The sequence below is a fragment of the Sorex fumeus genome, unplaced genomic scaffold, assembly GCF_029834395.1.
Source record: "Sorex fumeus unplaced genomic scaffold, SorFum_2.1 ptg000030l, whole genome shotgun sequence".
NCBI classification, from domain to species: Eukaryota; Metazoa; Chordata; class Mammalia; order Eulipotyphla; family Soricidae; genus Sorex; species Sorex fumeus.
The window spans coordinates 13335736-13348444 of record NW_026606087.1 but is presented as its reverse complement, the minus strand read 5'-3'; positions in this window follow the sequence as shown (position 1 = coordinate 13348444).

Here is a 12709-nt window from a genome sequence, read left to right as displayed (position 1 = left end):
TTTACTTCTGACTTGACTCGAGCAAGACTCTTAATGGTGTTCAATAGACTGTAAGCGGTGCCAGGTATGAAATCTGGGGTAGCAGTATGCAAGGGGAGCGCCTTAATCCTGCACTACATGCCTGCCCTTTCTCATTTTTAGCAAGTACTTTATAAGTATATGCAAGGAGCAAAGATTTGTAAACCGATTCCACTTTGTAATATTTAATAATGTTGCTGTGTTATTAAATTTTTATTATCTCACCCATTTATTTTATATAGATTTGTAAGACTTTCAGAGTGACACAGTACTTTTAGGTATTTATTTAGAGGTTATTATTGCACAACTAGCAGATAATTGTCACTGCAAAAGAATTAGGGGAACTACTGATATAAAACACTTGGGGAAAACATCCCTAATTGAAAGTTCTGGAACCAAGGAAACTTAATTAGTTGATTTAGAACTTACCTGAAAATTTCTTACTATACTCTTGTCAGACTATTTCCGGTAGCTACAGATCTGTCATCTGAAAGTTATACTTTGAATCTACTAATCTCATATTTCATAGAAGACTCATTTTCTTTGTTATTGAGTTGATCTTAACCTCCTGACAATGAGTTTTCTGCCCAAACTCACTCTCTTCCTGTGTCTTTTCCTGGAAACCAACAGAAAGATTTTCTTATTGCATTGGACATGGGCTCTTATGTAGGGAAATTGTTAACTATTTTTGATCCCCAAACTCACTACTATAATGACTCTCCAGAGAAAAGAGTATGGTTAAAATAGTTTAAGTGCCCCTTTGGGTCTCTGATTCAAAGAGCAACAAGACCTGAAAAAACAATTCTCAGAGGAATGGGAATAATTTTGATCATTCCCAGTTTTCATGAAAGTAACTATAGTTTGGGTTTTTTTTTGATGTCGTTGTTGTTCTTTTCTTTTCTTTTTTTTGTCTAAATGCTTTCCTCATTATTTTTTCTGTAATATTCTTCTTTTTCTGATCTTTGATTTGGTGAATAATATAAACATAGCTTTGACTTTGTATTTTATTGTATTTTTAAATTACTTTTATTTTTTTGGTTCGGAGGCCACAGCTGGAGGTACTCAGAACTAATCCCTGACTGCTCAGATCAAAACCAGGTTCTGTATGAAAGGCAGGAGTTTCTATATAGCTCTCCAATGAATCTTATGGAATTTTAAATATGTTCATGCTTCATAGATAACAGGCTACAGTCTTTGCTAAAATACTTCTACTTGTGAAGATTTCTCAGGTGATAGTTATATTATTATTGTCTTGAGAAATCCACCTTGAATTTGAATATTGTATGGACAATTACGTTATGATTACTGTAAGGTGAAGACTATTTTATAAGTTTCTATGATTAATTTATTGAGGAATCATTGGCTTGTTAAAGCATAAACATTTATAGTTTTTAGGGATACAATGTTACCATACCTTGCTCACAAATGTAGAGCTAATGTTCATTCATGGCTCTCAAAGTACCCTTTTATTTCACTCCCACTTTGTTGGATAACACCAGTTCTCTTGTCAGTCTAAGAGTATGTTTTCACTGAACATTGTTTATTTGACAATACTGACACTAATCAGAGATGCGGACTCAAATTCTTAAAATTTCACATTTTAAATATGTGCATTCACATCTGTATTTTTACATTTCTTTCTACTTCTGCCAAAATAGGATTGCTTTCTGATAGTGCCTGTAACATATTAGACCAAAGATAAATTAAAGAATTCTATTTTGGGTAGGTGTGGAGTGATAGTACAGCAGGTAAGATGTTTGTCTTGAATGCTACTAACTTTGGTTCAATCCCTGGCAACCCATATGGTACCTGAACCTGCCAGAAATAAACCCTGAACATAGAGCCAGGAGTAAGCCCTGAGCAGCTCTGGGTGTGGCCCCAAAACAGAGAAAAATCCATTTTTATCTTACTTTTGTACATGGTATTAGGCAGAGATCAGAGCCCACTAATTTGTATGTAGCTGTCTAGTTTTGCCAGCATAATTTATTAAAGAGGCTTTCCTTGTTCTACTTCACATTTCTTGCTCCCTTATCAAAGATTAGATGATAATATTCGTGGGGGGAGATATCAGTATATTGAACCCTGTTCTTTTGGTCTGCAGCTCTGCCTTGTTCCAGTTCCATGCTGTTTTATTTATTTCTGCTTTGTAGTAGAGTTTGAAGTTAGGGAGGTTGATTCCTCCCATTTTTTTTTCTCAAGAATGCTTTAGCTATTCGTGGGGGCTTATTGTTCCATATAAATTTCAGGAGTGTTTGCTCCATGTCTTTGAAGAATGTCATGGGTATCACTATAGGGAACACATTGAATTTGTACAATACTTTGGGAAGTATTGCCATTTTGACAATGTTAATTTTCCCGATCCATGAGCAGGGGATATCTTTCCATTTTCTCCTGTCCTCTTTTATTTCCTGAAGTAACATTTTGTAGTTTTCTTTGTACAGGTTCTTTCCTTCCTTAGTTAAGCTAATTCCTAGGTAGTTGATTTTCTGGGGCACAATTGAGGACAGGATTATTTTTTTCATATCACTTTCTTTTCTCTCACTATTTGCATATAGGAAAGCCAAGGACTTTTGGGTATTGATTTTATAGCCTTCAACTTTACTATACAAGTCTATTGTTTCTAGGAGTTTCTTGGAAGAGGTTTTAGGGTTCTCTAAATATAGTATCATATCATCTGCGAATAGTAAGAGCTTGAATTCTTCCTTCCCTATCTGGATGTCCTTAATATCTTTTTCTTGCCTAATTGCTATTACAAGTACTCCCAGTACAATATTGAACAGCAGTGGAGAAAGTGGGCATCCTTGTCTCGTCCCTGATCTTGGGGTAAGGCTCTCAGCTTTCCCCATTGAGGATGATGCTTGCTGTAGACTTGTGGTAGATGGCATTAACTATGTTGAGGAAAGTCCCCTCTATCCCCAATTTGGCTAGGGTTTTCATCATAAACAGGTGCTGGATCTTGTCAAATGTTTTCTCTGCATCTATTGATATGATCATATGGTTTTCATCTTTTTTTTTGTTGATATGATGGATTATGTTGATTGATTTTCAAATGTTAAACCATCCTTTCATCCCCGGGATGAATCCCACTTGGTCATGGTGTATGACCTTTTGATGAGTTGTTGAATTCTATTTGCTAGTATTTTGTTGAGAATCTTCACATCCATGTTCATCAGGAATATTGGCCTATAGTTTTCTTTTCTTGTGGTGTCTTTGTTTCCTTTTGGTATTAGAGAGAAATAGGCTTCATAGAAACTGTTTGGGAGAGTTATCTAATTTTTCAATTTCCAGGAAAAGCTTGAGGAAAACTGGCAATAGGTCCTCTAAATGTTTGGAAAAATTCGGTAGTGAATCCCTCTGGACCTGGGTTTTTGTTTTTGGGAAAACTTTTGATTAGTTTCAATTTCCTTGATGTTAATATGTCTTTTCAGGTACTCTAGAACTTCTTGATTCAGATTTGGGAGATTATAGGCATCCAGGAATTTATTCATTTTCTTTAGGTTCTCTTGTTTTGTGGCATACAGTCTTTCAAAGCAGTCTCTGATGATCTTTTGAATTTCTTTGGTTTCTGTTGTGATGGGCTGGAGTGATAGCACAGCGGTAGGGCGTTTGCCTTGCACGCAGCCAATCTGGCCGAGCCGGGTTTGATTGTTCCACCCCTCTCGGAGAGCCTGGCAAGCTACCAAGAGTATCTCACTCACACGGCAAAGCCTAGCAAGCTACCCGTGACATATTCAATATGCCAAACACAGTAACAACAAGTCTCAAAATGGAGACATTACTGGGCCCGCTCAAGCAAATCGATGAACAACAGGAGGACTTTACTTTACTTACGTTACTCTGTTGTGATATCCCCCTTCTCATTTCTAATTCAGTTTATTAGGGTTCTCTCTCTTTCTTTGTGACTCTTGCTAGTGGTTTATCCAACTTATTTATTTTCTCGAAGAACCAGATCTTGGTTTCATTGATCTTTTGGATTGGTTTTTTTTTTTTTTTTTTGGTTTCCATGTCATTGATTTCTGCTCTAAGTTTTATGATCTCTTTCCTTCTGCCCGATTTGGGTTCCTTTACTTGATTCTTTTCTAAGTTCTTGAGCTGTGAAGTCAAGTTGTTTATGTGGGCCCTTTCTTCCTTCCTGAGAAATGCTTGCAGAGCTATAAATTTTCCCCTTAACATGGCTTTTGCTGCATCCCTTAGGTTCTGGTAGCTCATGTCTTCATTCTCATTTGTTTCCAGGTATCTTTTGATTTTGTCCTTGACTTTCTTCCTGACCCACTTGTTGTTCAGCATTGAGTTGTTTAATTCCCAGGTGTTTTATTTGGTTCTCCGTGTCTTTGTGTGGTTCACTTCTATTCTCAGTGCATCATCGTATAAACAGACTTTTGATACTATTTCTATCTTCCTGATTCTATTGAGGTATGTTTTGTGTCCTAGCACATGGTCAATTTGGGAAAATGTTCTGTGTCCACTGGAGAAGAATGTGTATTCTTTCTTTTAGGGGTGTAAAGCCCTGTATAGGTCTATAAGCCCTTTCTCTTCTATTTCTTCTCTCAAAGCCAATGTTTCCTTGCTGAGTTTTGTTCTTATTGATCTATCCAGAGATGATAAGGTGATGTTGAAGTCTCCAGCTCCTATTGTGTTGCTAGCAATGTCCTCCATAAGATCTGTTAGCAGTTGTTTTAAATATTTAGCTGTTCCCTCATTAGGTGTGCATACATTTAAGAGTGTGATTTCTTCCTGTTGTATATATACCTTGATGAATAAAAAATACCCTTCGTTGTCATTTCTAATCTTTTTCAACCTGAAATTAATGTTGTCGGATACTAGTATGCCACCCCAGCTTTTTATATATATATTTTTATTAGTGAGACATCATGAGGTACAGTTGTAGACTTACAAATTTTTGTGCTTGGGTTTCAATTATACAATGATCAAATACCCATCCCTCCTCCAGTGCCCATTTCTCACCACCACGGATCCCAGTATCCCTCCCATCCCCCATCCCCCCCCATCCCACCCTGCCTCTGCGGCAGGGCATTCCCTTTTTCTCTCTCTATTATTGAGTGTTGTGGTTTGCAAAAGAGGCAATGGGTGACAATCATGTTTGGTCTATAGTCTACTTTCAGCATGCTTCTCCCATCCTGGGAGGATCCTCCCAACACCTTTATTTGGTGTTCCTTTCTCTATCTGAGCTCCCTTTTCCTCTAGCATGTGTGGTTGGCCTCCAAGCCATGGAGTAAAATTCCTGGTACTAATCTCGGTCATTCTTGGGTGTTAGTCTCCTATTTTGTTACTTTATGTTCCCCAGATGAATGCAAACTTTCTATGTCTATCCCTTTCTTTCTGAGTCATTTCACTTAATATGATACTTTCCATGTAATACCACTTGTATGTAAATTTCATGACTTTGTCTTTTCTAACAGCTACATAGTACTCCATTGTGTAAATGTACCAAAGGTTCTTTAACCAGTCATCTGTTCTTGGGCACTCAGGTTTTTTCCAGATTCTGGCTATTGTAAAGAGTGCTGCAAGCATATACAGAGTACTGGTTGAACTCCACAAAAAGAAAACATCCAACCCCATCAAAAAATGGGGAGATGAAATGAATAGAAACTTTCACAAAGAAGAAATCAAAATGGCTAAAAGGCACATGAGAAAATGCTCCACATCATTAATCATCAAGGAGATGCAGATCAAAACCACAATGATATATCATTTCACACCGCAGAGACTGGCCCATATCCACAAGAACAAAAGCAACCGGTGCTAACGTGGATGTGGCGAGAAAGGGACACTCCTTCACTGTTGGTGGGAATGCCGACTGGTTCAGCCCTTCTGGAAAACAGTATGGATGATTCTCAAAAAATTAGAAATTGAGCTCCCATTTGATCCAGCAATACCACTCCTGGGAATATATCCCAGAGAGTCGAAAAATATAGTCGAAATGACATCTGCACTTGTTTGTTCATTGCAGCACTCTTTACAACACCCCAGCTATTTTGAGGGAGCTGTTTATTTGCAGGATTGTTTTCCAAACTTTCACTTTGAATCTGTGTTTACTCTGACTGTTGAAATTATTTTCTTGTAGGCAGCGGAATGTTGGGTTCTGTCTCTGAATCCATTTTGCCACTCCGTGTCTCTTAATTGGTGAATTTAGACCATTGACGTTGAGAGATATTATTGTTAGGGGGTTTTGTGTCATCTTTTTGTAAGAGTCTGCTGTGGCTGTAGGGTTTGTCTTATCTTATAGTAGCCCCTTTAGCCCTTCTTTTAGGTTTGGTTTTGAGTCTATGAAGTTCCTGAGATGCTGTTTATCTAAAAAATAGTGTACCGTTCCTTCGAGTTTGAGCCGAATAGAGTATTCTAGGTGAGCTTTTCATTTCAGTGAGTTTTTTCACTATACCCCACCCTTGCCTTTGGACTTGAGTATTTCATCGGATAGGTCTGCTGTGAATCTAAGGGCTGCACTTTTGTATGTTATTTCCTTCTGTGACCTTGCTGCTTGCAGCATTGTGTCTCTATCTGCGCCATCCATCATTCTAACTATGATATGTCTTAGAGTGTTTTTTCTTAGGGCCTCTTTTATCTGGCACCCTTCGGGCTCCTTGAACCTGTTGGTTGCATTGTCAAGCTCTGGGAATTTTTCAGCAATGATTTGTTTAACCGTGTGTTTTTCATTGGGATTGTTTTTCTGAGCATCTGGTACACCAATGATTCTAATGTTGTTTCTCTTGGAATAATCTCCTAGGACTCTGATTCACTCTAGAGCTATTTTGAGGTCTCTTGCCATCGTTTGTTGTTTTCTGTTGGCTTGGTGCAGCTGATCTTCCAGCTCACTGATTCTGTCTTCAACAGTGGCCATTCTACTTTTAGTTCATCTATGGAATCTTTTACTTGTGACATTTCTGTGCGTAGCTTTCCAATTTCTGCTCTCATTTCTTCCTATCTTTTCTCGATTGTGTGATCCATTGTTTCTTTCATGTCCTTCAATTTACTAGATACCTGTCTGACACTTTCATTGAGTTAATTGAACATCTTCATGACTTCATATTTAAATTCTTTCTCAGAGACTTCCCTTAGGTGAGTAGTACATACTGAAGCTTCTGGACTCTTTTCATCTTCGTCCCCATGTGGTGGGGATTTGCAATGTTTCTTCATGTTGGTGTGTAGGTATGGGAACTGAGATGTTACAATAGATTTCCTGGTATGAGTAAATTACCTGCATTCCCATGAGTGGCCATAGGCCCAAAATTAGGCCACGCCCACTTCTGCAGAAGCTTCGCCCACTTTTGAAGAGTCCATGCCCCCATGGGAACCTGGTGTGTATGTGTGGGGTGGTACTAGCTGAGAGGGAAAGAAGACCAGCACAGCATTGAGGATGAAGAGGGAGAGGCTTAGGGTTGCTTTTGTCTCAGGGTCTTAGAGGATGCCTGGGGCACGTGCACCGAGAAAGCCAAATCCTGGGTTTGAATACTGGCAGGTAAACTGATCTGGGTGGGAAAGAAGACTGGCACAGCGTTGGGGAGGACGAGGAAGAGGCTCAGGGCTACTTTTGTACCAGGGTTCTAGAGAACACCTGGGGCACGTGCAAAGAAAAAGCCAAATCCCGGGTTCAAATACTGGCAGGTAAACTGACCTGGGTGGGATAGAAGAACAGCACAGCATTGGGGAACAAGAATTTTATTTATTTTCAATAAAACTTCCTTTTTGCTTTCTTTTTGATGACATTCTAATACCAGTCTTTTTTATTTTTATTCATTCTGATTTACAATACTATAGATGATAGGGTCCCATGCATACCAATATTTCAACACGTACCCTCTCTCCACCAGATTGTTCATGTCCTTTCCTACAATTAAAGGTTTACATCTTAAATAAATCTGTGGTTCTGTTACACACTTTTCATTTTAACTTAGGTATTATTTTATCCTAAAAAAATCTCATTTAGTTATCAGTGTCAGAAAATTCTCATTTGTTTCCTACATATATCTTACTTATTTAGGAGTCATTTTCTGTTGCTAAAATAAGATTAACATCTTGCATTAGTATCACTTAAGCTAATGGGATTTCTCTGTTAATTTAAGAACTTTTTGGTTACATATTTGACCCTCTGCCCAGGTATGACTCATATGAGTTTTCCATAGATATTTCTTATTTATTTGAATTTGCCTTTGGAATTTTTATTATGGTTGAAAAAAAGCCCTTTAGCAAAAAATATGAGGAAACTTTTGTTTATTACTCTGGTTTATTCCTTATATTTTATGCCTAGGAGCATACAATCAGTTCATGGGGGAGAAAGGGAACATACACTGACCTTGGATTTTGCTTATATTGGCAAGGGGGCAAGGGCTGGCAGGAATTCTGGGTTCTCAAAGAACTAACCCTTTATGATAAATTTAAAGAACATGTATGAGAATTTAAGCCAAGAAATAAAAACAAAACCAAAATGAAATAACACTGATTAGTCATATGGGCCAGCCAACCCTCTAAATCAACAGTATATGGAAAATCAATTTTAGCTGGGGAAGACAGTCAGGCTCTTATCTAGAATGTGACTGGAACTGTTGAGAACAGCTAACTTTTCTGTAGATTCCTGGCAATCAAAACATTTTAGGAACTTGCGTGATAGATGGGGGAAAAAAGAGGATAACTATCAGAGTTTACACTATACCTACCAGTTCTGGAAATATTCTAGAAAAGAAATTCTGTAGATCCTAATTATGCCAATAAAAATTGATAGATCACAGAATCATCATCCTGTCCTGTCCTGTCTTCACATTGTTCATCGATTTTGCTTGAGCAGGCACCAGTAATATCTCCATTGTGAGATTTGTTGTTACTGTTTTTGGCATAACGAATACGCCACGAGGACCTTGCCAGGCTCTGCCATGTGGGCAGGATACTCTCGGTAGCTTGCTGGGCTCCCCAAGAAGGACGGAGGAATAGAACCCAGGTCGGCCACATGCAAGTCGAACACCCTACCAACTGTGCTATCGTACCAACCCACAGAATCATAATATCCATAGAAATCTAATTTTTACTGTAAATTTATAAAAATGATAAATGAAAATGTGTAGAAGTGATAAATGAAAGGTATATTTATTTGTAGGTGGGGGTCACACCCACCATCTGGCCCCCTGGCACCGTGTAATCCCATCAGCGGCCAAGACTCAGAGACTATAAAAAACAGCTCCCAGAAGAGAAGAGTGCAGTCTTCTGCCCCCATGCCTGACTGTCCTCACTCGCTGGAACCCCTTGGAGGGGAGCGGGTTGAGCTTTCCTCCCCGCCCCGACCAGGGCTCCGGCAGCCAAAGACCTCCAGAACCAGCCACCACCATGCTGAGACCACTCTCCGCACACATGAAGGTACTGGCAGAGGGACAAAGTCACGCGGGTTCCAGGGCCGAGATCTCCAAGCCTACTAGGATTTGGGCCGAGCATCCTCCACCCAGATCCTCCAAATTCCATTAGGCGGGGGTCACACCCACCAACTGGCCCCCTGCCGCCGTGTAATCCCATCAGCGGCCAAGACTCAGAGACTATAAAAACCAGCTCCCGGAACCGCGCGGCCTCATTTGCGGCCGCGCGACATCTTATTATAACATCTTATTATCTCATTCCTACTTTGGACAAACTGGCAGGCTACCGAATATAGCCTACCCACACGGCAGAGTCTGGCAAACTCCCTGTGGCATACCCAATATGCCAAATACCAGTAACAATGATGGGTCTCATTCTCCTAAAGAGCCTTGAATATAATCTCAGGGCTAGGATGAAGGAGACGTTACTGGGGCCTGCTCGAGGCAATCGATGATTAACAGGATGATTTGTGATTTTGTGATATTTATTTGAGGTTGCCAAAAAAGGTATTGAAAATCTCGATTTCTTTCTATTTTATTTATTTGATCACTTGACATCCCGTTTCTCATTGATTTGCTTGAGTGGGCTCCAGTAACGTATCCATTCATTCCTGTTGCATACTAGTACAGCCCAATGGCGTCTGCTCGTTCTAGGAACACAAACAGCCTCAAACCAATCATTCGGGGTCTTGACGAAGAAGTCTGACCATCTAATAAGTGGGTGGCCACATGATCTTTTGATGTCCCATGGAATCCAGTCAGTAATGGCTCTAGTCCAGCGGTCATCTCCAAATCTCATTACGTGCCCAGCCCATCTGATTTTCGATGCCTTGACAAACGAGACAGCGTCCTTGATTCTTGATCATTGATGGAGGTCAGAACTCTGAATTCTTTGTCTCATTTGAGTGAAGCATGATACTTCAAGCATAGCTCTTTCAATTCCTCTTTGGGAGACCTTAATAGTGTTCTCATCCTGTTTTCATAGGGCCCAGGTCTCTGAGGTGTATGTTAATGCAGGAAGAACCAGTGGAGTCAAAGAGATGTGCCCGGAGCCGGAGTTTCTTCGTCCTCTTAGCTATTTCTTCAATTTGTTCTTGAAGGCGTTTCAAGCTGCTCTCTTCCTCCTGCACAACTCAGATGTCAGGTCATTCGTCATGTTGACTTCTCTACCAAAGTACACATAACTGTTGCATTCGGAGATGTTCATCCCATTAAGAGCAAATGGAACATCAGGAACGAGACTGTTTCTCATAAACATTGTCTTCGTGAGAGTCAACTGTAGTCCGACCTTTACACACTCATGGTTGAAGTCGGCCAGCATTTGTGCCGCTTGGCTGATGTTTGGTGTTATTAAAATGATATCATCAGCGAAGCGAAGGCGGTGTAGTTGCAGACCATCTATCTTTACTCCCATTCCTTCCCATTCCAGTTGTTGCATGACGTTCTCAAGGGTGGCATTGAAGAGTTTTGGTGAAATGGTATCACCCTGCCGAACCCCTCTCTTGACGTCAATGATCACCTCCCTGTAGAATGGTGAGATCCTGGTAGTGAATCCGCAATACAGTTCATGGAGGATCCTGATGTATTGAGTTTGAACTCCTGTTTGGCTATGGCCTCAATGACTGCTTCAGTCTCAGCAGAATAAAAGGCCTTCTTTAAACCAATGAATGGCATCTCTAGCTCCTGAGAAACCTCAATGAGATTGGTTATCATGTGGATATTGTCGATTGTGCTGAATACCTTTTGGAAACCGGCTTGCTTGCATGGTTTTCCTTCATCTAGTGTTCTGACAATCCTATTCAGGATGACTTGAGTGAACAGCTTGTAGACAAAAGACAATAGGCAGATTGGGCGATAGTTACCAATGTTGTGTGTATCTCCCTTCTTGTACAGTAGTACAGTCCTGATGGCTTTCCACTGCGATGAAACCTTGCATTCAGACAGGTAGCATGTGAAGAGCTGAGCCAGTGTTTCACTGAGTACTGATGGCAGGTACTTCAGGTGTTTGGATCTGACTTTGTCTGGGCCGGGTGCTGTTAACTTCTTTACCGATGAAATGGCATGTCAGATTTCAGAAGGGAGAAATTTGGGAACGACATATCCATCCTGCGGAATTTGGTATGTGGGCAGGTGGACGTGGCTATCGAAGAGATCCAAAGAAGTCATGGACAATCTTCTTCATTGCCCTTCTGGAAGATATGATCCATCAGGACATCGGAGAGCAGTCATCTTGGTCTTGTAGTTGGCGAAGGACAGGCAGATATTGCAAATGCTTTTCCCAACTTCTGTCACATCTGCCAGTACTTCCACTCTTCTCCCTTTGAGGTTTTCCTTTATAGCTTCTCTGCACTGCTTTGCAAACACGAACATACGCTTACGGTTGCCTGAGGCTTGTGCCAAGGCACATTGGCGAATGAGCTCGAGAGTTTTAGAAGATAGGTGTCTTTTTGTGGCTATCTCTCTCTTGGCATTCTTCGCACAATCATGGAGGTGCTGAAACAGTTCGCATTTCTCCTCAATGTTGTCAATGATGGCATCTTCCCGTGTTGCTCGATAGTGCCAAAGAGTTTCCAGTTGGTGGTTGTTCTTGGAGTTTTCTTCTTAAACTTTTCAACCCTTTCTCCCCAGTCCATGAAGTAGAATTTTGCATGAAGGAGATGGTGGTCAGATCCTGTTTGGAATTTTGGGACAACAGTGACATTGGTTAGGCAAGACTGTCGATTTAATATGATGTGGTCAATTTCATTGTGGAACCGTCCACCGGGAAACTCCTATGTCCAACGTTTAGATTCGGCTTTCTAGAATTGTGAGTTATCATGGATGGTCTTGTTGACATGATGAACTCAGACAGTCTCTCACCCTGTTTGTTCCATTCTAGGCCATGGATCCCGATGTAGAGTTCTTCGGCTTATCTTCTCAGTCCTATTTTAGCATTAAAATCACCAACAATGATCTTGTAGAAAGTGTGGTGTTCTTTATAGAACTTATCCAGCTCCATGTAGAACTTCTCAATTTCTCCTTCATCATAATTGGATGTTGGTGCATAGACGACGAAGATAGAAACTGCTGGCAGTGAGCCACACCTATTCACGTGTAATAGTCCAATTTAGGTTGTTTGGCATATGAATGAATCAATGTTTATGGCCAAGTTTGTGTTGACAAGGACACCGACACCACCAATGCCTCTTTTGTCGCATGTTCTGAGGAACAGTTCTTCCCCAGTGTCGTAAACAGCCACCACCATGATCCAGGATGCTTCCTGGACACTTGGGCTGAGACTTGTGCACAAGTGATGTCCCACAGAACCAGGGAGGCTAAACTCTGTGGTCTTGGAC